A 24,048-nucleotide genomic window follows, 5' to 3' on the forward strand; every position below is an offset into this window, starting at 1 on the left:
TATTTCTGTTTGAGTTTTTTATGAAATTACATCTGATTTGGTTGTGGTTGCTATCCTTATCTAGGATTCGTTGTCTCATAGATGGGGATAGGCCTTTGAGGAACATGTGTGTTACACGGAGAGAAACACAAATACTCTTGCTTGAAGGCTGCAGTGTATCACTACTTTATTCCTTAGAATTTAGAATGATTACACACAAGAACCCCAAAATAGAGAAAACAGGCTCCGAGAGGCACAGCTCATCCCACCTTGCTTTAAGCTGGCCCTTTCCATCCTGATTCTGATCCCATAATGCTTTTGTATAGTGCACCCAAGCCATAAACATGACCAGGAAACCCCCCACTCTTAAAGTGGTAGCTTGCAATTTCAACACAGTCCTCAATACACCCCAGTGGACTTAGCCCCCCCGAAACTAATTAGCTGCCTCCCAGGTGTTGGGTCTTAGACAGAAGGCTAACAAACAGCTCTGCTGGGAGAGAAGGCTGAAGAGAACACATAGGGTCCATCAGGAGACTGGGTCTTGGGGAAAAGACATGGTAAGATCCAGGCAGCAGAAGGACCCAGGATATCTATTTAATTTATGTTGGGCTGTTTTAGTATTTGAGACATAAACCCACCTTTGAAGAAAGGGACTGAAATTCTTCTGCTTTTGGGAGCTTCATATTATGCCCTGGCCAATGAGTTGGACCCACCAGCTTACACAGCTTACCAGGTGCTCAATAGGACAAGTAAAGCTGATTTGAAATATGTGCTCCTGAAACAGCTTAGCGTTTGTTTGTCATTTCAATTTACTGCCGCACAGTTCAAATGTAAACTTCAGTTGTTTTTTATCCACTTCCTTTTAAACAAATAGTGCAAGTAATCACCATTTCTGAATGGTGTAATGAATCTGAAATGGAGATGTAAGTCTCCGTTCACACCAGCTGCTCTTGATGAGCTGTAATTAAACACCATGTCAATCTAGACTGAGTTTTGAGCAGCCACCCACCCTTTGCCTTATTTAAATTGGGTTAAAAGCTAAAAAATTCACCCAACTTTACTGTAAAGCAGGACAGCACTTGTAAAGACTGACCTGTCAAGGGCAAATTCAGCAGGGTTTCCCTAAGTCAAAGGGCAAAGCAAAGTTACAGGCTGTGGAAAGGGTAGGGCTAGAGCTGTCCATGTTTGGGGCAGTGCTGGCTAGTGAAGGACCCTGGCTGAATGGAGCGTCCCCTCCCCCCCCCCCAAAAAAGCCCACCCAATCACTTGGAAATAAATATATGGAAACTCAATGAACGATGTAAATTCCACCTCTCATGGAGTGAACTAGCGCTGTTTACTCCTTGAAACGCCCAAAAGAGGATTGCCAGACATGCATACATTTCCTTTTAAAGTTCATCTAAAAACTGTGACCATATTTTTCTGCTACAGAATCAATTAAATATGAAGATTCAGGTTCTTCTGGCTCTGAGTGCCCACAGCTCTGTGAAACTATGGACATCTAAGCCTTGAAGGAAGCTAACAGAACAGAGATATAGAAGAGTGTCCCATCCTTATGTTTCAGGGCAGGGCAGAGGGGGAATCATCAGATGGAAACAGGAACAAATTGTTCCATGACCTAGTACAATACACTTGACTAGATGTTTTGGGGCATGTTGATATTCCTCTTAAATATCTGGGATAGAGCACTGCTGGCGGCAGGACATGCAACTAATTGGACTGTTAATCTACTGTGAAATCACAGTTCCTATTGTGTATTTCTGTAGGAAAATCACTCACTTTAATAACCTTCAATGGCTGGTGGTTCATCAGGATATTGATTATAATGTTTTATTGATTGTTTATAAAACACTGCACAGCCACCTACTGAGCTAGTTAAGTGACTTGTTTGTCCCATATGTTCTAGGTGACGAGACTATTGATAATCCCTGTGCAGATTCACTCTGCTGGTGCTCAAACCATTGCACATTATTAGTCCTCTCTTGCAGAATTTCCCCTCCTCTGGGAATTCAAAATGTGAAGCACCTTGCTATTGCAAGGTCTTATATGGGGTATTTATTTTGTCCATGCTCGTAACTGGATAACTGCGTTGCTACCTGAACACTTTGGTATGTGAGCACAGAGGGTCTATGTATAATAGTGACTGATCATTTTATTGCAGAAATAGTTATGGTTATGGTGCATTTGAAGCTTACTAACATTTATTATACTATACAAGGCTACAGAGGCCTAGATTGGACCCACGCTTCTGTCGCTCTGATATGTTCCCAAGCTGAAGCAGACACAACGAGCTGTCCTCCTTGTATACGAACTTCTGAAAAGGGGCAAGATTTCACCTGGACACAATTTTGACCGGAGTAGAGGGTTGTGTCCTTGGGGACTAGTTCATTCATCCCTCTTGGCAGCAGCACCCAGTGTTTTAAAAAACCCAACAACAACCAATCAACAGACCCACTTTCAAAGGTTTCGGTTTCCAAAGTCTGTGAAGCTGTAAGGTTGGGATTTTCAAAGAAGCCTAAGGGAGTTAGGTGCTTGACTCCCCTTGAATTCCAATAGGATTTGAGTGTTCAGTTCCCTATGGGGCACAGTATTGCCATTCCTATGCACTGAAAAACCATAAGTCAGCCCCCACCCCCCAAATTGGCTTAAAATTATGCGATTTTTAAAAAACAGATTTGGGGTTCTTTTTATTGGCTGTCTGGTTTCTTAGCTTTTAGGTTGCATTCAGATCACATTTTCAAACTTTTCCCCCACAGTTATAAGGACTAGAAATGTACTTTTTTTAAAAAAAAATGAAAGCTGAGATTCTCTTACATTCATATCACTCCAGAAGGTGGGACTTAAGTTAAAATACTAAATATTCTCTGTTTCACAAAAAAAATCAAGAGAGTTGACATCTCTCTCTCTCCCTCCCCCCACTCCCTCAAAATCACAGAATAAGACTTTCCAGTGCAAAGTGTCTTAGTAAATTCGCCTAATGAAACCAACAGATGATTGTTTCAAAAATTGCATCAGCTCTTGAAGCAGACTATGGATTAAATTAAATATACCAGTTAGAAGTAAACATGTGTAACCAGTCTAAGAATAAAAAAATCTAGACTTCTAGACATCACACAATAATCTTAATAAATACTGGGAGGGAGAAAAGGGAATGAAATATGATATAACATGGATTTTTATGTTGTGCTATCCCCTTTAATTGCAAAGGGGTTTAAATATCCCTATACAGAAACTGTTTTATGAAGGTATCTGAAATTCTGGAAAAAAATATTTGTTGTCCAGTGATACAGCAGAATAATTTATCTGCAAACTTCTAGCGACTAATGCAGTATATTTAGCACTTTATAATCCTTACACATTCCACAGTCCTAGCTATCTGAAGGTCAGACCTAGGGGAGACACTTCAGAAAAGTTACATAAACAACTCTGAACCCTCGGTAGAGAAAATGTATACTTTGAACATGTTGAAACTATCCATATTAAGTCAGTTTAGCACTTTGATTAAAGAGTTTAATCAATCACCATCCTAAGCTGTTTATTAATCACTTTATCAAGCAGTTGATGCATTGCTGGTTTTAATAGAATCCATTTATTTTGATTTCTACCTACTTCATCTTTCCAAAGGGCTTTCTGAATCAGCTGTGATAAAAAAAAGGGAGGGGGGGGAGCTTAGTTGCATCTAAACACTAGGACGAAAGCTCAGGCCTCACTCGCACATACTTCATTATCAACACTCTGCACCGACTTAGCCAATTTATTAAGGGTAAAAAAAACCCTGCTTGGAGTGAGTCTTTTGGTGAACCACTCGGTTTAGCTCAGATAAACAGAGGCCATTCGTTTGCTTTCACACCTGACAACCTCATGATATATGATCCTAATAAGATTAATCTTTTTCCCCCCCTTTTGTTTTGTTTAGTGGCCCTAGTTTGTGATCTTCTTTCTTTCCCCTCACTGGCCACTTTCAACACCTTTGGTTAAGGCTGGTGGTTAGAAGTTAAAAAAAGTCACTTTCTTATTACAGGGAAACAAGATTTATGTATAGAACAAGTGATATATATAAAAATGCATGACATTTGTTACATAGTTAAAACATTATTCTGAGACTATGCACTGCACAAGTAGTGGGGGAAATTCTTATTATGCACAACTTGGTATTAAAAGCCAGCAAGCTTGGAAAATCCGCATAATCAAATATGTGCTTTGTAAATTCAGAGTGTGGGGGGGAAGTGAACAACTGGGGCTACAGCTGACTTTTATTTAAAGCAAATACAATGCTATCTTTCATGAGGTTTCATTTAACTGTTTTCCTGCGTTTGGCACTGTGAACCTCAGAAATCTAGGGGGAAGCATATCGAACAAGCTTGTCTGGTTCTGCTTTCAGTTATAAACATTAACGTGAAGCTTTGATATATGCTGCGCATTAGTAGCTACACAAATTTCCTATTTGTGAGTTTTAGTTGTATCAGTGGCATGTTCCATAAACCATCACAAAACCCTGTGTGTTTAGTTGTTGCTCCTGCTTGCTTGTTTCGCTTTGCTGCTGCTGTTGTTGCTCCAAGACAGGTGATGAGAAGGTCGTTAGACATATGAATATTTTTTGGCAAGGAAGTAAAAACATGCATTTAATTTTAAATCCCCTTGTATCATTTATGTCACGTACATCATAAGGCCAGAAAGCTGCAAAGTCCCATAAGCCAGGGTTTGGTAATGGATTTTAGCATTATAAACTTTTTTCTCACCCGGTCAAACATGGCTTCTTAGTATGAGCTTTACCACTGTAAATAAAGCTAAGGGGTCTATTCTCTCTATGTGAAACTGACTGTCCTGTTTGTTGTGAAGAGATCAGATATATATTATTATGACATATTCATATAGAAATGGATAATGATTATCCTAGTTGTGAGTGATAGCAACTGTGTAACCTCTTTTATGAAGCAGATTTTCAGGGTGACCTGGTATGCAGTGCATTTGCAGAGAACCCAGCTTGGATCCCACTGAAGTCAATCGGAGAATTCCAGTTGATTTCAACTGGAGTAAGAACAGATCTCAGGTTTGGAATCCTGAGATGTTCAGCTTGGTGTCCGGGAAACGTGAAATAGGTTAACGTAATGAGATTCTCAATAAATCTTCACTTGGTGGCTGGACAAGGAACAGTTAAGAACTGCCCATGTTTAACGACTTGCCCTTGCCCTTAAGATAATGGTGATACTGTATGGGTGATATATAGTGTTCCTTACAGCACCTTACAAGAGCAGTGCAGCCATGCTACATGTAGCAGGTTTAGTGTGGCAGTAAAATGTGTTCCAACTGGCTATCATGTGAAACAGAATGGCCACCAAGCTGACTTGCAGCGGTTCCAGAAATATTAATTTGTAAACCGTGCTGCAAAATTAGTGATACTGCAGCCTCCCTGGGCATTGGATCAGCAGCCCAGCTGTGAAAACCACTTCTAGTCAGCTGTCAATTGAGATGGAATGGCCATCCAGCTGAATTGCAGTGTTTCCAAAAATTTTAATTAAGAGTGGGACACTGCTGCTAAGCAGCAGCTTTGTAGCCCCTGCAGGAAGCTGTAACACGACAGTTAAAAATATTGTACTGTCGTGTATGTGAAACTGTCATTAATACCGTAGGCCAAACCCTCCTTGCCTTTCCCACAGAAATAGAGCCAATGATGCCGATAAGACTGGCTGAACCCAGAAGTCCTTACACAGGGCTTGGTACTGGAACCCTTACTCATAGGATTAATCTCCATGCTATTGATCCCACTGAGCTCATCACCACAACTTGCTTAATGTAAATGTGGCAAAATTGGGCCCTCGGTTTTCACTCAGCCCTTAGTGGAGTCAACGGGATTTTTGTCTAAGGACGAAGTAGAATTTTAAGAACCTCAAGAGTTTGTTCTGTATCCCCTCTTCCAGGGTAAGGCCCCAATCCTGCATGGCAGCCGCTAGTGAGACCTGCCCTGTAGCCTGCACGGGGTTCCATTGAAGTCAGTGGGCACAGGGACTGCAGATTACACTGCAAGATCAGGAGGCTGAACCTCTGCTTTGAGGAGTTTATCAAATGCACATAGGAAGTGGCTTAAAGGCTGTAAGATGACTACTCAACTTGAAAGAAACGTCTTAAAAAAATGTTTAATTAAAATCAGCGACATATTTTTTTTGTCACTAAAAACAGAAAAAAAAAAGATTTTTTTTGACTTTGCTAGCAGAAAAGTTTGATTTGTAAACAAATATACCCCAATAAAAATGATTGAATGTGGCCAGAGGTCTTTTGACAGTTTGGAACTAATCAATGGAAGTATGCGTGAGAGATTAATGTTCAGAATGCGACTGGGCATGTGCAATAAGCACTTAAACATCCCACTGAATTAAAGTAAAACCTTTTTAAAATTGTGGTCTAGTGAGCAGAGAGCTAGAGGACTCAGGAGACCTGGATTCTATTCCTGACTTTCTGCGTGATTTTGGGCAAAACATACCACCTTACTGCATCACCCTTTGTCTAGCCCAAACTACATCCCAAACTAGGGACACCGCTTGTTCAGGGAAAGCCCCCTGGTGGGCCGAGCCAGTTTGTTTACCTGCCGCGTCAGCAGGTTCGGCTGATTGCAGCTCCCACTGGCCGCGGTTCGTCATCCCAGGCCAATGGGGGCTGCGGGAAGCGGCGCGGGCTGAAGAATGTCCTGGCCATAGCTTCCCGCAGTCCCGATTGTCCTGGAGCAGCAAACCGCAGCCAGTGAGAGCCGTGATTGGCCGAACCTGCGGACACGGCAGGTAAACAAACCGGCTCAGCCCACCAGGGGCTTTCCCCGAAGAAGCGGCGCCCCTAGTTTGGGAACCACTGGTCTATCCTGTCTAGATAGACTGCATTCAGGTCAGGCACTATCTTTTACTATGTATTTGGACAGTTCTTAACACCATCTGGACCAAACGTGGGTTTGAGATCTAAGCACAACAGTAATATAAATAATATGTGCTTATATTGTGACCCAATCTGCTCACTACTTAAGCATCCAGGATTTAAATAGACTCGTGGTGGTGATGTTGGCTTTGGCACATCCAGATTTATATTAAATGTGTGTTTTAACCAGATCTGCTTCAAAGAAATAGCATAGACATTTCAGTGTTAAATAAAACTCAAACAACAAACAAAAATGCAGAATAAAATCCCCATGGAAACTCATACCAAAAATGAGTAAAAGAAATTTTCCGATTGCTCTGACTAGGAATGAATGAATTAACCTTAAAATTCAAGTGATAATGGTTCTTTTGATTGGCCACTCAAATCTTACCCAATTTTCTTTGGGAATGCTTAGAAATATTGTGAAATCATGTTTTCTTGCAAAATTGCTGATATTATCTGGTTCTGGTTGCATACAGGCAGAACAACCATCATATTATAGTGTCTCCAAGGGAATATGGATATGCTCCTTTATTTTGGGTTTTCATTTCCACATTTGGACAGTTTGTGTGTGAATTCTTCATACGGTCTAGAAGTGCTTATATGCAGCAGGTGGTAATACCAAAAGAGAGAACTCTCATAATTCTAGTACACAGTCTTAGGTTTTAAAGTGGGACCTAAGTGGGTTTTCAGCAAGTAGTAGGGAAAAGAAAGGATGGGGAAATTATTAATTTTGTTTGATGAGATCTTTTCTAAGGGGTCTTCACTATCGTGGTAAGTAGACCTAAGTTATGCTTAAGTTATGCTGCACTTAGGACGGAAGAACCCAATGTACAGCTACAGACTAGGGACCGAATGGCTAGGCAGCAGTTCTGCGGAAAAGGACCTAGGGGTGACAGTGGACGAGAAGCTGGATATGAGTCAGCAGCGTGCCCTTGTTGCCAAGAAGGCCAATGGCATTTTGGGATGTATAAGTAGGGGCATAGCGAGCAGATCGAGGGACGTGATCGTCCCCCTCTATTCGACATTGGTGAGGCCTCATCTGGAGTACTGTGTCCACTTTGGGGCCCCACACTACAAGAAGGATGTGGATAAATTGGAGAGAGTCCAGCGAAGGGCAACAAAAATTATTAGGGGTCTGAAACACATGACTTATGAGGAGAGGCTGAGGGAACTGGGATTGTTTAGTCTGCAGAAGAGAAGAATGAGGGGGGATTTGATAGCTGCTTTCAACTACCTGAGAGGTGGTTCCAGAGAGGATGGTTCTAGACTATTCTCAGTGGTAGAAGAGGACAGGACAAGGAGTAATGGTCTCAAGTTGCAGTGAGGGAGGGTTAGGTTGGATATTAGGAAAAACTTTTTCACTAGGAGGATGGTGAAACACTGGAATGCGTTACCTAGGGAGGTGGTAGAATCTCCTTCCTTAGAAGTTTTTAATGTCAGGCTTGACAAAGCCCTGGCTGGGATGATTTAATTGGGGATTGGTCCTGCTTTGAGCAGGGGGTTGGACTAGATGACCTCCTGAGGTCCCTTCCAACCCTGATATTCTATGATTCTATGATTCTATGCTACTCCAGCTACATGAATAACATAGCTGGAGTCGACATAGCCTAAGTCAACTTACCCCAGTGTCTTCACTGCGCTGCGTCAATGGGAGATGTTCTCCTGTTGACTTACCTTACTCTTCTCGTAGAGGTGGAATACCGAGGTTGACTGGAAAGTGCTCTGCCATTGATTCAGTGGGTCTTCACTAGACCTGCTAAATCGACTCCTTGCAGCAGGGTTGATCTCCCCGTAGTGAAGACCAGCCCTAAGAAGCAAGAAAGGACAACACATCTGAGTAAAAGTTGAGAGGGCACTATATGAGAAAACAAACATGACAGAATAAGACTTCCAAAATGAAACAGTCCATGGGAGATAAATTGAAAACTCTAAGAATGTGTGTGTGAGGGGAAGAGTCTCATTTGTCTTTCAGGGACTGAGCAAAAAAGCATGATTAAAAGCTAATTCGAGAGCTCCACTTTTCTTCCCTTTCTCCCTTCAAAGTATTTGGCACATTATTTTGAATACTGCCAAGGAGTAGTTACCAAGAAGAAGGAAGAGGCCAATGATACTGGCCAACTATATACCTCTTCCATAGGATGCTTATTGTGATTTTCTGAAAGACAACAATGTGACTTGTCAAACATACAAACTCAATCACTACTTCATCCAATATTCCATTCTCAGTTATGCATCACTGTAATGTACATGAGGACGTAGAAAAGCTAGACATTTCCCCGTATCCTGCTAACTGTTTGGTCTTAGTGAGGCAAATACAAAAATAGTTCAATGTGAGTATTGACTTACTGGTTCAACTTTCCAAGCCTTGTCATATGGGTGCCTGGATCAGAAACGCCTTTGTGACCGAGAGGCATTTGCTAAATCAGAAGCAGAAAGTGGCACTTTATGTTCAAAGGGCCTAAAGTTTCCACATCCATTACTAGTGTTCTTTAGGGGCCTGATTCTGCAAACACCCACTTCTGATCATAGAACTCATTATGGGCCAGATACCTATCCCTTTACTCTCACTGAGTGGCATGTTTCTCCTCAAATACTCCCATTCATTTCAGTGAGATGACTTGAGAAGCAAAGATCTCGGAATCTGGCTCTATGGGACTGCTTGGAGTAATAAGCACTATAAAAAGACAAGACCTGGCCTTTTGTGGACAACCTTTTTTCTCAAAATAGCCAATCAAATTGAAATCAAAACTGCAGAGGAGGGTGAAGATGTTTCTAGGCCTGGTAGAGATTTGGAGAGAGGTTCTATACAATGATTTAGTAAACCATGTGGTCATAGTAAAGTATTTGAGTCATGCATATTTATTATGTCCATACTGAAAATCACCAGAGTCATGGGAAACTGTTCTCTAACATGCGATAGTTTGGTAACATTAAGGTGCCATTCTTTGGCAGAAGACACTCCTATAGTGAGAGTTCACTGGTGATTTGCAGAGAGAATTACTTGTTCTTCAGAAAAAATTCTGTTACCGCAGATAGTTGAGGTAATAAAAAGAAACAGAGGGCCTTAAATTTGACCTCCCAGTGTCTTCTTGTGTCTTTACACGTTCAAATTCTGTGTTATACATGTTGTTGCAAATGTAGTCGGTGCTTTACGAAACATAGATCCATTCCCTAACCCCAAAGAGAAATGAAAGCTGGTGGTAGTAATAATAATCAAAAATTAACATTCGAGAGACAAGGTGAGTGTGGTAACATCTTTTATTGGACTACCTCACCCACCTTGTCTCTCTAATGTTCTGGGACCAACACAAACTACAACAACACTGCACACAATAAAAAACATTATGCAGCTGTGATAGCCGCCCTCTTCGCTAACACACTGGAGCCTGCAGCGGGGACCTCCAGAGCTAAAAGCATGAGCAGCTACAGTTCCACTGGGGTTTTTAATAACTCATTCTCTCTGTGTATTGGGGGACTTGTTACACATACTCACCAGCGGGTTACACAATGTAGATTATTTTGTCCTAAGAATCCTGTGTACGTTGGAATCAACTATTGATTGTACAGAACTTTCAACTTGGAAAATAGTATTAAGTGCTAAGTGCAATATTATTAATTCGGGTCACAATGTGAGAATGAGGTACATCAGAAAGTCAACCATCCTGAAAAAGAGGTTTGTTTGGTCCCAAATTGTACATATCTTTGTCTCTTGGGGTGATAGAGTTGGGAAGCAAATTAGACAATTAGTAGCTACTATATATTTTTTAAAAAGGGTGGCGTATGAGCACAATAGCTGGAAGATTCCACAAGCCAAAGAGACAAATCCCAACTAAAACTAGTTGAAATCCATAAGGCAAAAAACCCTAACATTTTTCCTGTTTTCCCCGTTTTTATCAAAATTTGATATTTCCATTGATATGTTGAAATTCAAAATTATTCCAACTAGACCTGCAGTTGGCTAGAGGAACAAGGGAAAAGAAATAATGAAAATATCAGTTTTGTCCATATTTTTCAATCATTTCAAAATTTGAATAACATTAACAGCTTTAATTCAGACCAGTTTTATGAAACTCCATCCACAAAACTTTCTCAGCAGGGTATAGCAACACTTTGACTGAAGCACAAGATAGAAGCATTATATCATCAACAAACTCTTATTGGTTTATAATGATACCTAAGATAGAACTTGGTTATCAGCCAGCTGCTGAGAGCTGATTAACCCTTTCTTGAGTGTCACATATACCATATTTTTGTCCCACAATATATAGAAGACTAACTTCTGCTCTTTGTTACATTTGTGCAAATCCAGATTAATTCCATTGACTTGAGTGAAGTTTGTCTGGATTTAGCCCAATATAATAGCCATTGAAGCCAGTGGGGTATCTCCATTGACTTCAGGACCAGGCCCTTAAACTGAAACAACTCTCAGCAATTTTTGTTCAGAATTTTAAAGATTTGAGTTATATACATTACACTTTGAAATTTGGTTAGAATTTTTGTGGCCTGCAGCACCAACTGTTTCTCTGAATTACAATGCACTGAGTTATAACTTCATTCCAGGCAAAGCGATAGCTAGAAGCACTCACAGTATACCCTACTATCTCCACCAGGTAATCTCTAAGCAAGGCCGTGCATGGTAAGGTCAGAACACCATTGAAGAAATCACCTCTGAGAAATTTTATTCCAGTCCTTCCAATTTTATCATTCTTAATGAATTATATAAGTGAAGCAACTCGCATATTCAGCAGAACTGCTGTTTTTGCAAAAATCAGAAGGAAACTGTGATTGACTTATTACGAGGGCTGGGGAAATATTTTCACGTGCTTCAGAGTGGTAGCTGTGTTAGTCTGTATCAGCAAAAGCAAAGACAGGTTTCAGAGTAACAGCCGTGTTAGTCTGTATTCGCAAAAAGAAAAGGAGTACTTGTGGCACCTTAGAGACTAACCAATTTATTTGAGCATAAGCTTTCGTGAGCTACAGATCACTTCATCGGATGCATACTGTGGAAACTGCAGAAGACATTATATATACAGAGACCATGAAACAATACCTCCTCCCACCCCACTCTCCTGCTGGTAATAGCTTATCTAAAGTGATCATCAAGTTGGGCCACACACACACACAAACTCACTCTCCTGCTGGTAATAGCTCATCCAAAGTGACCACTCTCCCTACAATGTGTATGATAATCAAGGTGGGCCATTTCCAGCACAAATCCAGGTTTTCTCACCCCCCCCCCTCTCAACACAGACACACAAACTCACTCTCCTGCTGGCAATAGCTCATCCAAACTGACCACTCTCCTTACAATGTGCATGATAATCAAGGTGGGCCATTTCCAGCATAAATCCAAGTTTAACCAGAACGTCGGGGGGGGGGGGGAGGGTGTAGAAAAAAACAAGGGGAAATAGGCTACCTTGCATAATGACTTAGCCACTCCCATTCTCTATTTAAGCCTAAATTAATAGTATCCAATTTGCAAATGAATTCCAACAGCAGTTTCTCGCTGGAGTCTGGATTTGAAGTTTTTTTGTTGTAAGATAGCGACCTTCATGTCTGTGATTGCGTGACCAGAGAGATTGAAGTGTTCTCCGACTGGTTTATGAATGTTATAATTCTTGACATCTGATTTGTGTCCATTTATTCTTTTACGTAGAGACTGTCCAGTTTGACCAATGTACATGGCAGAGGGGCATTGCTGGCACATGATGGAATATATCACATTGGTGGATGTGCAGGTGAACGAGCCTCTGATAGTGTGGCTGATGTTATTAGGCCCTTTGATGGTGTCCCCTGAATAGATATGTGGGCACAGTTGGCAACGGGCTTTGTTGCAAGGATAGGTTCCTGGGTTACTGGTTCTGTTGTGTGGTATGTGGTTGTTGGTGAGTATTTGCTTCAGGTTGGGGGGCTGTCTGTAGGCAAGGACTGGCCTGTCTTTCAAGATTTGTGAGAGTGTTGGGTCATCCTTCAGGATAGGTTGTAGATCCTTAATAATGCGTTGGAGGGGTTTTAGTTGGGGCCTGAAGGTGACGGCTAGTGGAGTTCTGTTATTTTCTTTGTTAGGCCTGTCCTGTAGTAGGTGACTTCTGGGAACTCTTCTGGCTCTGTGGCACCTTAGAGACTAACAGATTTATTTGGGCCCAATAAATAAACTTATAATTTAGTCTGTAAGGTGCCACATGGACTCATTGTTATTTTTCACTTGCAACTTTTTTAGTGGAAAAGACCTTTTTGACCAAAAAATTTATGAAAAATTTTCACTTTGATTCAAATGTTTTTTGAAGAAAATGTCTCATAAAATTTTCATTTTGTGGGGGCAGAGAGGAGGAGACACGTTAACATTTTTTTCCTCTCCCCGGGTGCAAAATTTTAAAAAGCATGTTATTATTTGCCCCACCAAACCAAAATAAAAATTTTAATTGAAAAAAAAGGAAAATTTCAAGAAAAACTACAAATTTTCTTTCTTTTTTTCTTTTCTATTTTTTTCTCCAAATATTCTCAACTTTTTGGACCAGATCTACTCATTCCCACAAAAAAATCTAGGTTCCTGAAGTTCGATAAGTAATGCACAAAACAACAACTAGGGTATCTATTCTCATCATCAGGAGCCAGAAGTTACATGCATAAATTCATGTGCCTGATGGCATGAAGATATTATTTTATTTATGCTGCATTCTCTACAAGCACAACACACTTGCAGCTGAGCACCAGTTTGTTGGCAGCGTTGTGTGCCATTCTCATTTCTGGGTGGGGGTTTAAAGGCCTCAGGCCCCACAGCTGGCACATCCACTGCAGCGTGAGTTTATTTGCATCTGAAAAGAAGCTTCAGCGGCTCCTGGACCTGGTTTGCGCTTGTCTGTGTCCAACTTTGCGTGCACGCTTTGTGAGTATTATCACCAGCTCGTGTGTGTGAATGAACTTACTGTACATGAGTAAAACCTGTAGCTCTGATCTAACGTCCACTGAAGTCAATGCAAAGACTCCCATTGACATCTTTGGGAGTCTTCCCTCTAGGCGCAAATGGGCTTTGTGCGTGTAAATTTTGTCACTTGTGCATGCACAAAAGGAAGCCCCTCCTTGAAACCATGGCCAAAATTATATCAACAGCATTTCAGTTGCAATAATAGTTGAAATGCAGCAGTTCTCCAGTTTACTGCTTCTGCTTCTCAGTGGAAGGGGGGCAGAGTATTAAAAATAGGTAGTTGCATACTTTCCAATAGCATTTTATTTATACTGCAGTTCTTCACATTACAGGCAGTAGATGAGACCCAGAGGGCAGAATGGATGGACAGTAGAGGGTTCCTTCACATGGAATAGCTTTATGAGTTGCCATTAGATGTTTTGCCATTTGGACAAGCTGCCTTTGCTGTCTGGCAAAAATGACATGAGTTTTGTTTTGATGGAAAGTGAGGGAAAGACTGGGGATAGGGGAGAAACAATGATCCTTCTCCTCATGCTGGTTTTACAAGATGTTACCCAGTGGATTTCAGTGAAGTTACACCTGATTCGCACTGGTGAGCGTGGAGAGTAAGAGACAGAGACCTAACCGTCCCAGTGTTGGTCCTACAGATGACATTTTATCCAGACCCTTTCCCTGTGCGTTTTAAATCAACAGATTTTAGTTTTATTGTCATTATTCCTTAACACATGTCATGCACCCACACTTTTGTTAGGGCATATGTGAGCTCATCTGTCTGATTGGAATTAATCGTGTTTGTTTCAAATGCAGGCCCATCTCTGAAGTTGTGTGAGCTACGATGGGAAAGCCTCTAATGGCCATCTAGCAATGTCAGTACACAGAATGGTAAAATCCATTTCGTGCTGTGGTATAATGAATCGAACAGTCCCACTTCCTTGATTTTCCCCACCTCCCCATTCCACCCCCCCCCAAATATGAAAAATATAAACTAGCAGATCTCTTACACAAACGTGCCATAAAGTCTGGCTGATCTGAGGTATTTTGTCCTCCCACCTCAAACTATATATATATATGGCTCACTACATTTAAAATGAAAAGTCCTCAGACAATCCTAATCATATTGTCAATCAGATAGTCATCTTCTGAAAGGGGATCCTTCACCTTTAAGAATGAATGTACAATAGTGATATGTAAGCAACTCAAAGACTCAATACTCCTTTTTTCTGCAAAGCAAAGCAAAGGGTTAGGAAAAAATCAATATGTTGGAAGTAAAGGTCATACAAGGAAAAGTGACATGAAACAGTCGTCATGAAGGATATTGTTCCCTTAGTTCTGTTTGAAGTTTCCTTTACCCTTGTGCTAGCCTCAGAACAAAATATTTTGTCCTCGAATTAAAACTCATATTCCTCTCCCCCCGCTCTTTAAAAAGCCACATTTTAAATATTGGTCTTTTAGGCAATATTTGTATTTTAGAGATTTTAATGTCATAGGGGCTAAGTAATGCTGGGAGAGGGAATATTGTGTATGTGACATCCTAGTTTGTTTGCTGGTTAGGGTTCCTTTAGAAATACAAGTATATAATGCACACAGATATATTTGCCTATCTATTTATCAGTTCTCAATTTACTTTTCAAGTGGGCCAGATGCACCACTATAGCTCTTCAAAGGGTCAGGAATATCTCCTTATTTCACAACTCTCTGTACTTATTGCTTGGGTATAGGTTTAAAGTACTCCATGAACCCTTTTCACCCTTGCAACACATTTACCCACAATTAACAACCAAGCCATCCTTACCTCATTCAGCCTTCCATTCTCTCTCTGTCTCATTTTCCCTGGCCTCTCTCTTGATCTGCCATTGTGCTGAAAGCTGTTTGTGCCATCGCAATCTGCCCTTCTTACTAGCGGCACAAGGATGGGGAGGGGGGGAAGAGAAAAAGCACACAGCATTCAGGCATTGAATAGCAAATTGCTCTTGAGTGTCCTTGCTTCCCCCATTTCTCCCCCTTCCTTCAGAAGGACAAGGGGGGCCCTGAAAGCAACTATACATTTTGCTTAGTACTCTTGAAAACAAGCGTTTCACACCTGAAGCCTTTCACAGCAGCCCAGAAGCACCCCTTCAAACCACTTAATTGCCAATTGCTTCTGAGCTTGTTGTAAAAGTCCATTATGTCAGCCCGCTCTATGGCGAGTGACAAAGTATGGGAAATGAAAGAGTCCTCCTTCCAGGGCCAACGTGGCATTAAAAATCCCCCGATCACTGGTTCGCTTGTTGTTAACTGACAGTTATTGGCTACAGTCAAAGGTATGCACAAAACCCCTAGCTTGTATCATTATTATTTTTTAATGGAAGATGCTATTTTCCATATTTTCTTACACACACACACACTCACACAAACATACGCATGCAGATTCCAAATGGAGTCAGGAAAGATACCTTCATGCAGACCTAATCTGTGTTCATGGCCTCAGATCATATCATTGTTGCTATTGTTCCCACTTCAGACATTTTTTCATGAGGTGAAATTAAAAAAAAAAAAAAAAAAAGCGTTGTGATGATTTTCAAGGTTAAGAGACTGTATCGGTCAGGTTCTATTAAATGAGCCCTCAGGTACTGTGTTAAAAAAGAAAAGAGAAATGAAATAGATCATTAAAAAACAAACAAACAAAAAAATTCTGGCCTGAATTAAGGTCTCAGTTGTGGAAAATCATTTGGAAACATATTCTTACCTCGGAGGTGAGGGGTTGTGAAGGTTAGTTATTTGTACTGGGCTTTAGAACGTGCGTGTGTATATGTGTGCATGTGCACACCTGTGTTTACACAATATTATTAGAGCTAGGTGGACGTTCAAATATTTCACATTTGTGTGTGAATATTCATTTGAATTTATAAATGAATTTGCTTTTAGAGCCCAATCCTGCATCTATTGAAGTCACACTAGGTGCTTTGCCGATGACATCTAAAGGCGCAAGAGTGGGCCCTCGCTGGGTTCTTGTCCCTCTTGTCTTCTGACCAGGGATGAAAGTAAGTCTAAGGACTTACCGGTACTGGGGCCGGCTCTGGCCCCTGGAAGGGGTGGGGCTGGGGGAGGTCAGAGCCAGCCCCGGCCCACCCTGTACCGGCAAGTGCCTCCTTCCCTTTCCCCACGGTAACAGCGGCAGCCGGGGGCTCTGGCAGCGGTTTAAAGGGCCCAGGGCGGTAGCGGCAGCCGGAGCCCTGGGCCCTTTAAATCATCCCCGGAGCCCCACCGCCACTACCCCAGGGCTCCAGCCGCCACTACCGCCCCAGGCCCTTTAAATCATCCCCGGAGCCTGCCGGAGCCCTGGGGAAGCGACGGCGGGGCTCTAGGAACGATTTAAAGGGCCCAGGGCTTGGCCGCCGTTCCAACCCCGCCACCGCTACCCCAGGGCTCCGGCAACGGGGCTCTGGCAGCAATTTAAAGGGCTGGGGCTCCGGCCGCTGCTGGGAGCCGCAGGCCCTTTAAATTGCACCTGGGGGAGCCGATCCACCCCGTTACGGCGCACTGGCTCTTGCCAGTACACCATACTGGGGCGTACCAGCTTACTTTCACCTCTGCTTCTGACAAATATTCCTGTGAACCAGCTTTCTGGTGAGATTGTTGAATGAAATTCAGGCTAATAATAGAGGATATTTATGAACAGCAACCGTTGAATACATAAACTTCAGTATTTACTGCACAAATCTGATTCTAAAAGTTTCTCTTCATCCAATGAGGGAACAGAAAGAACACCATCTGGTACATGCACCCAATCAAAACAAATCAATACATCTCAAATTCTGAATATTGAATACTCACAATTCACAGATTGCTAATGAGTTGCAGATCAAGGTAAACTATCTAAATAATTTTTGAGTTAACAAGTAAGTTCAAGAAAATCACTGTCTGCACAAAGACAATTCATGAACAGAAAAAGAGGTGACATTCATTGAATAAACTGTTCATTAGGAAATATTTACCCAGCTTTAATTAACACCTTTTAGTGGATTTAAAAGAAAAACAACTTGAAAGTTTACTGTCTAGTGCAAAATGTACAACAGTGCCTAAACAGGTTTAATCTGAACTTTGATGGAATAAAATTCTTATAAAGTACATTCTTAGGATAAGGGGCTTGACATATTATTAAAGACTGATTACAAATATGTTGCCCAGTTTTGTGCGCTATTAATAAACTAGACAGGGAAGAGCAAGATCTCAAAAATTCACAGGCTCAGAGAAATTACTTGTTCCTCTTACACAGCAGCTCAGGATTCATTCTCAGAATTTGTTTATTATGAATAAATATACTGACTTTTTTTCTTTTTAACGTACTGTGAAAAAGCCAGTCAGCTTGCTTTTGGATGGTTTACTGAGATGATTTTTAAGTACTGTTGTGTCAAGGACCACAGACATTTTTATTGAGTATATCTGAGACTGTTTAAAAATCATTGTTTCTTTTATTCGTTGGTTTGAACATAACAAAATTGTATAGCTATTTCGCCATAGGTACCCTAATTCAACGGGAATAAGTAAGTGATATAGCTGAGGTTAATAAACTTTAGGAATGAAACACAAACTCTAGAAATAAGCACATTTAACTATGGGCCAGATCCTCAGCTGATGTATTTTGGTGTATTGCTACTGATTTCAGTGGATCTATGCTGATTTATACCAGCTGAAGATATAACTGTATGTATATGTACTGTGAAAGACCCAGGCCAGCTGGGTACAGCAGAGTAGCAGAAGGCTGATATACTGGCCACTGGATTAACAGTTTTCTGTTCCCTGACTGACCAGAGCAGGGGCTGCTCCAGGCTAATGAGAACACGTGACTCCAATTAACCTGCAAAGAGTCAGGTGAGGCCATTATGCCAATGTGACCACCTGACTCTAATTAAGGCCCTCTGATACTATAAAAGGGCTCACTCCAGTCAGGCAGAGGAGAGGAAAGGAAGTGCAGCTGAAGGGCTGGTTAATGAAAACACCCTCAAGCCATCGGTAAGGGAGCCCTAAGGTAAGGGTGAAGAAAAGAGAGAAGCAGGAGAGCTGTGGGGAAGTGGTCCAGGGAAATGTAGCAACTCTAGCAGTGAAAGGTCAGCTGCCAACAGCTGCTACTATTAGGGTCCCTAAGCCGGAAGCCGGGGTAGAGGGCGGGTCTGGGTTCCCCCCAACCTACCAATACAGAAATACCTCCTGGGAGGGGAAGACAGGACCCTGTTGGGACAGGAGGCTAAACTGTTCTGGAATAAGCCCATAGGGACAACAGAGACTGTGGGAGTTCTCTCACCAACCTCCTTACTGGCTTATGATGAAAAGGGCTCAGTAGACTGTAACCCTGGCCCTAGAGAGAGAAGGGCTACGTGGAGGGTCACAGTGAGCCTCTAAGGCTAGCATAAACCACCTGGAAGTGCGGGACCCATGGGGACAAGGACGGAGCTCTGCCACAGTACACACAATTAATATCATACTTGTAGTGAAAAACCTTTAAGGATGTTCAGCCAATTGGGCTGGCCATCCAGAAACAGCTAGGTCATCTCCTTTTCTTCTCCACTCGCCCCCATCCCACCACACACACACACACACTTGAACTGGCCTTATATCTGCTAAATTGACTTCCTTATGCAAGCCGGCAGCTGTTTTAATGAAGGACAGCATATAGGATTCCATGAAGTCCTACTGCCTTGGTCCCACATATGGCACTATACAATACCAGGTCTAAAAGATCTCAGTGCTTCTAGTTAGTGGTAAGAGAGTGTGAGTACATCAGCTTTCTTCATCAAAGACTATGTCAGTTCGCTCCTTTTACCCACAAGAAAGTATTAAGTTTTGTAAAGAAATCAGAGGAACTTTTCAAGGACGCCTCCGACAAAAACTCCCTCTTGTCCCAAAGCACATAGTCAAAGTGGAATGTGTCAATTTAATTCCAAACAGACATGATTTCTCAGGCAGAATATCTCACTTGGCTGCAAGAATAAGCATAAATTTGTCACCCACTCCTTCCATCCTTCTCTTTACAGGAATAGACCATCCACCATATATTTCGCATTGGTATGTAATAATTTCTGACAACTCATCATCCACCTCTTCGACTCATGCTCTTGGAGGCTGCCTCTTGTTTTTTTGTTGTGCTTTTTCCCCTAGGAGAGGTGGGCAGATGTTACCATGGACATGCAGGGGCTGTCAGTCATGTTCAAAAGATATCCAGTAATAGAATAGTGCTCTTACCCCTCCACCCACTTGTGATTTTTTTCTCTCCCAATTTCCTGTAACTCCCTGAAATTAACAGGTGCTTCTTCTCAGTTACCTCCCCTTCATCCAGTCCATCTGTCAAATTCTTCTACAGGAAAGATTAATGGGACACAACTCATATAATCTCCTCGTTTCCAGCAGATCTCAGGGTGGATGGGTAGGTGAGAGTTTGATCCAATTTTAGGTGGCAGTCTCATGATGGAGACCTGGTTGTGGTATGGTATCAGCACACTTGGGAGATTTCACAGTGTCGATATGTTTCCAATATATTTCACTGACTCCTTTTTGAATGTCACCAAAAGTATGTTATTTTATTTCCTCCTGTGTAGTTTTGGGGTTTTAGTTGGGAAGTGGTTCTGTATTCGCACAAAACGACAGGTTTACTTATGAAGGAGCTTTGATTTGCTGATGACTGGTTGTTCACTTGATCAATGATGTATAATTTATAACTGATCACTTTGCGAATGCAGTTTCACAGTTAACCTACAGAAAGCTAAACTACTATACCAATCTGAACCAGGAATACACATGTCCACCCAATTATTAAGATCAACAGTGCTCCTTTCAAGTTCACAGAGAAGTTTTGTTACCTAGAACGCATGCTGTCAAAGAATGTCACAACTGATGATGAGATTACTCATTGCATAGCCAAGGTGAGCTCTGCATTTGAAATGTTGTCACACCGCCCATGGGACGATAGGGTCATCAGAATAAGCACTAAATGAAATGTCTATCAGGCAGTTGTGCTATCAACACTTCTGTGTGGTTGTGAAACATGGACAACATACTATCACCATATCAGGAAACTTGATCAGTTCCATATGCACAGTCTTTGGTCAAATGGTGGGCCAAGTTTCCGAATTCCTTTATCATTGGATGTCCAGCATTCAAAGTATGTTCATAACAGCTCAGCAGGGTGCCTTATTCATATGGCCAACTTGAGAATACCATACGCCATGTTTTTATGGTCCATTAAAGCAAGGCACCCACTCTCATGGTGGTCAGTTCAAACTGTATACAGTTACATGGAAGTCAAACTTGAAAGCAACAGCCCTTAACAGAGCAAGGTGGGAGCAGATTTGTCACGTTGCCATTAACCTCTTTGAAGCAAGGCACGTCAGCACCTTATGTGAACAATGGGAACAGCGCGGAACAAGGATATAATAGCCTGCAATGGTCATGGTCAGTTTTTTGTCTATCCCACATGCAACCATGTTTGACCTCTGATATATGCGCTCACTGATAGTGTTAGCTGAATCCTCGTATGTTGACATCGCTGTAAGGCTCTATCGTCGTCAAATAGTTTTGTCTTGTTCTGCGCTCTCTATCTGTCCGTCTCAAATGGACTCACTGCTGGAGCATCTAGATGCATCCTTCCTGTTTCACAAAGGACTAAACTTGCCTCTTCCCTGGTTTAGGCAGCTTTTCCAAGGGGGAGTTAGTTCAACTGGAGGCAATTTTTCATTCTTCACCAAGTACTCTGTGTGTATTAAAAGCCCTCCCTTTTCCTCACAATCTCCTCTGCACATTTCTCTCTCTGTTACAAACCCTAAACACCTCTCTAGGATTTGGATCTCTAACTTTCTTTGCTGCCAACTTTTGTCAGCCTTATTCCAGTTAAGTAGGATCTTATTCTGCTTGTGGCGCCAATGAAATCAACGGGAATATTTGTGTACTAAACGCCAGGTTTCAGAGGAGCAGCCGTGTTGGTCTGTATCCACAAAAAGAAAAGGAGTACTTGTGGCACCTTAGAGACAAGCTTATGCTCAAATAAATTTGTTAGTCTTTAAGGTGCTACAAGTACTCCTTTTCTTTTTGTGTACTAAAGTATTTCGAAATAGGAGTGGATCTGGAAGTATCTGACCCTGTATTTGCTTCCAAACACATGCATTTTCCTTCTCTCCCCAGCCTCTCCTACAGGCCTTTCCCCTAATCCAGCTATATTATTTAATATTTATACTGCAGTATCACCTGAAGGTCACAAGCAGGTTGGGCCCCATTGTTCTGGGTGCTGTACAGCCGTATAATAAATGACAGACTCTGTCCCAAAGAGCGCACCGTCTAGGTTATTATGTTCTCCTCCTGACAGCAGACCACTAGTGGATTCTGGAGTTGTTTTGGGCACATGTGTGTATGTCAAAGGGGTGAGTTATGTAATTTGGTCCCAAGACCGGTCTTTTCCTCCCCCAGCGCAGTTCTACTAACTGCTTTCACTAACGGAGGGGGAGAAGTTCTGCTCCACCTGGCAATTTTAAAACGGCAACATCTGAGTAGGTTTAACTTGCCTCCCTGTACCTCTGGTAGCTTTGCCTATGCCGAAGGAATGTGCCCAAGTATATATTTTGACACCTTCTGAACCCTTTGGCTCCAACAGAGTACTGCACGGGATGTAAGTCGGTGGAAAATTTGGTATTAATACTCTGGGTCAGATCATGCCCATTGGTTCTGTCACTCGGCCAGTCATAGAGAGATGCCCCAGAATGTCAACTGGCGATTCTCCTAACAGGTAATCCCTGGATAGTGTAATATCAACACAGGGTGCCTTCCTGCTGGGCTGGGGTAATGACTGGGTGAGACAGGGGGCATGACTAGTGATTCCCAACCAACGGAGTAGTTTCTAGGGGCCAGTTCTAGCTGTTATAATCTCAAGCAGCCTGTAGGCCGCTCTAAATTACACTGATGGCTGGTTTAAGACCCCAGTCAGTCCCAGGAAAACATAAGGTGTCTTAGAGCTGCTTTCCCCCTTATATCCATGTGTTTCACTGAGGATGCAGGGATCTGATCCTCTGTGTGAAATAAGGAGAGAATTAGGAGAGAATTTGTGCTATATAGCTTTAGCATCACCTGAATGCTTTTGATCTTTCTGAATGCTGACTTTGTTACACAGTAATAATTTTGGGGTCCCGTTTCTTAATATATAAACCAGTTGCAAAACTTTTAAAATTTGTTTTCTCCTTCCAATAATGCCTAAATGCAGAGTAAATTCATGTAGTGCCAACAGAGTACAGAAGAAGTAGGGATTTTTTTAGGGGAAGACAGAATGCTCTGTACTGTATTAGCAAACTGACTAACTGCCCAAAATGACAAGTGTCTGGATAACCCTTAAATGCCCTTTTATTAAGTAACTCAGAGCTTGAAGCCCTTGCTGCATATAATGTATAGAAACAGGCCTTTGTGACTGTGTGCAGAAAGCAAAATACTCTAACAGGAGACCATAAAACATTATGTTGTGTCTGAGAGGAGGGCTGCATTTTCACCTCATTCTCATGTGACGTTGCCTAAAATAATTTCAGCAGCAGTACTGTGTGGAATGCTTTCCCTCACCCTCATCCTCACCCCACAGATAATTTTTCCACACAGTGGTGGTCTCTAAAAATTTCATTGTGACTAAAGATGTACAGAGAAGGCATTAAATACCTTAGATGCTTTTTTCTCAGTGTGGGCTTTTGGTTCATCATGACCACTTAACAGCAACATTTCACAATTAAAAAATAAAAAGAGCATTTGACTCCGACCAGAAACTGAGAAGTCTTGAAGCCCACCAGGGTCCTCATGTCACTGGATAATTAGAAAATAGGCTTCTATTATATACGATCCCCTATATGAGCAGCATAAAAATGGATGTTCCTGAAATGCCCAAACTGTAAGATTCTGAATACTCTCAGGGAATTTTCAAAGGCACAAGGTTGAGTGTCCAACTCCCATTGTAAGTACCTGGTTCCCATTTGTGCCTTTTAAAATCTTTCCCTCCTTCCCCCACCCCACAAAGTCCCTGTGCTTCCCCCTGTGTCTCTCTGGGGCAGGGAACTTCACCCAAAGAAAGGATTCCTAAAACACCTATCACAGATGGCCTGATTTTCAAAAAAGTTCAGCACCCAAAAGCTCCCTTTAAGAGTAACAGGAGTTATTTTTTGAGTATTGTTGAGTATTGTACGCTTTTGAAAATTAGGCTTTAAATTGTGTCCACTCTTATAAGTATTAAACACAAACAAGTGCAG

This window comes from Eretmochelys imbricata, chromosome 10 (assembly GCF_965152235.1).
Source record: "Eretmochelys imbricata isolate rEreImb1 chromosome 10, rEreImb1.hap1, whole genome shotgun sequence".
NCBI lineage: Eukaryota > Metazoa > Chordata > Testudines > Cheloniidae > Eretmochelys > Eretmochelys imbricata.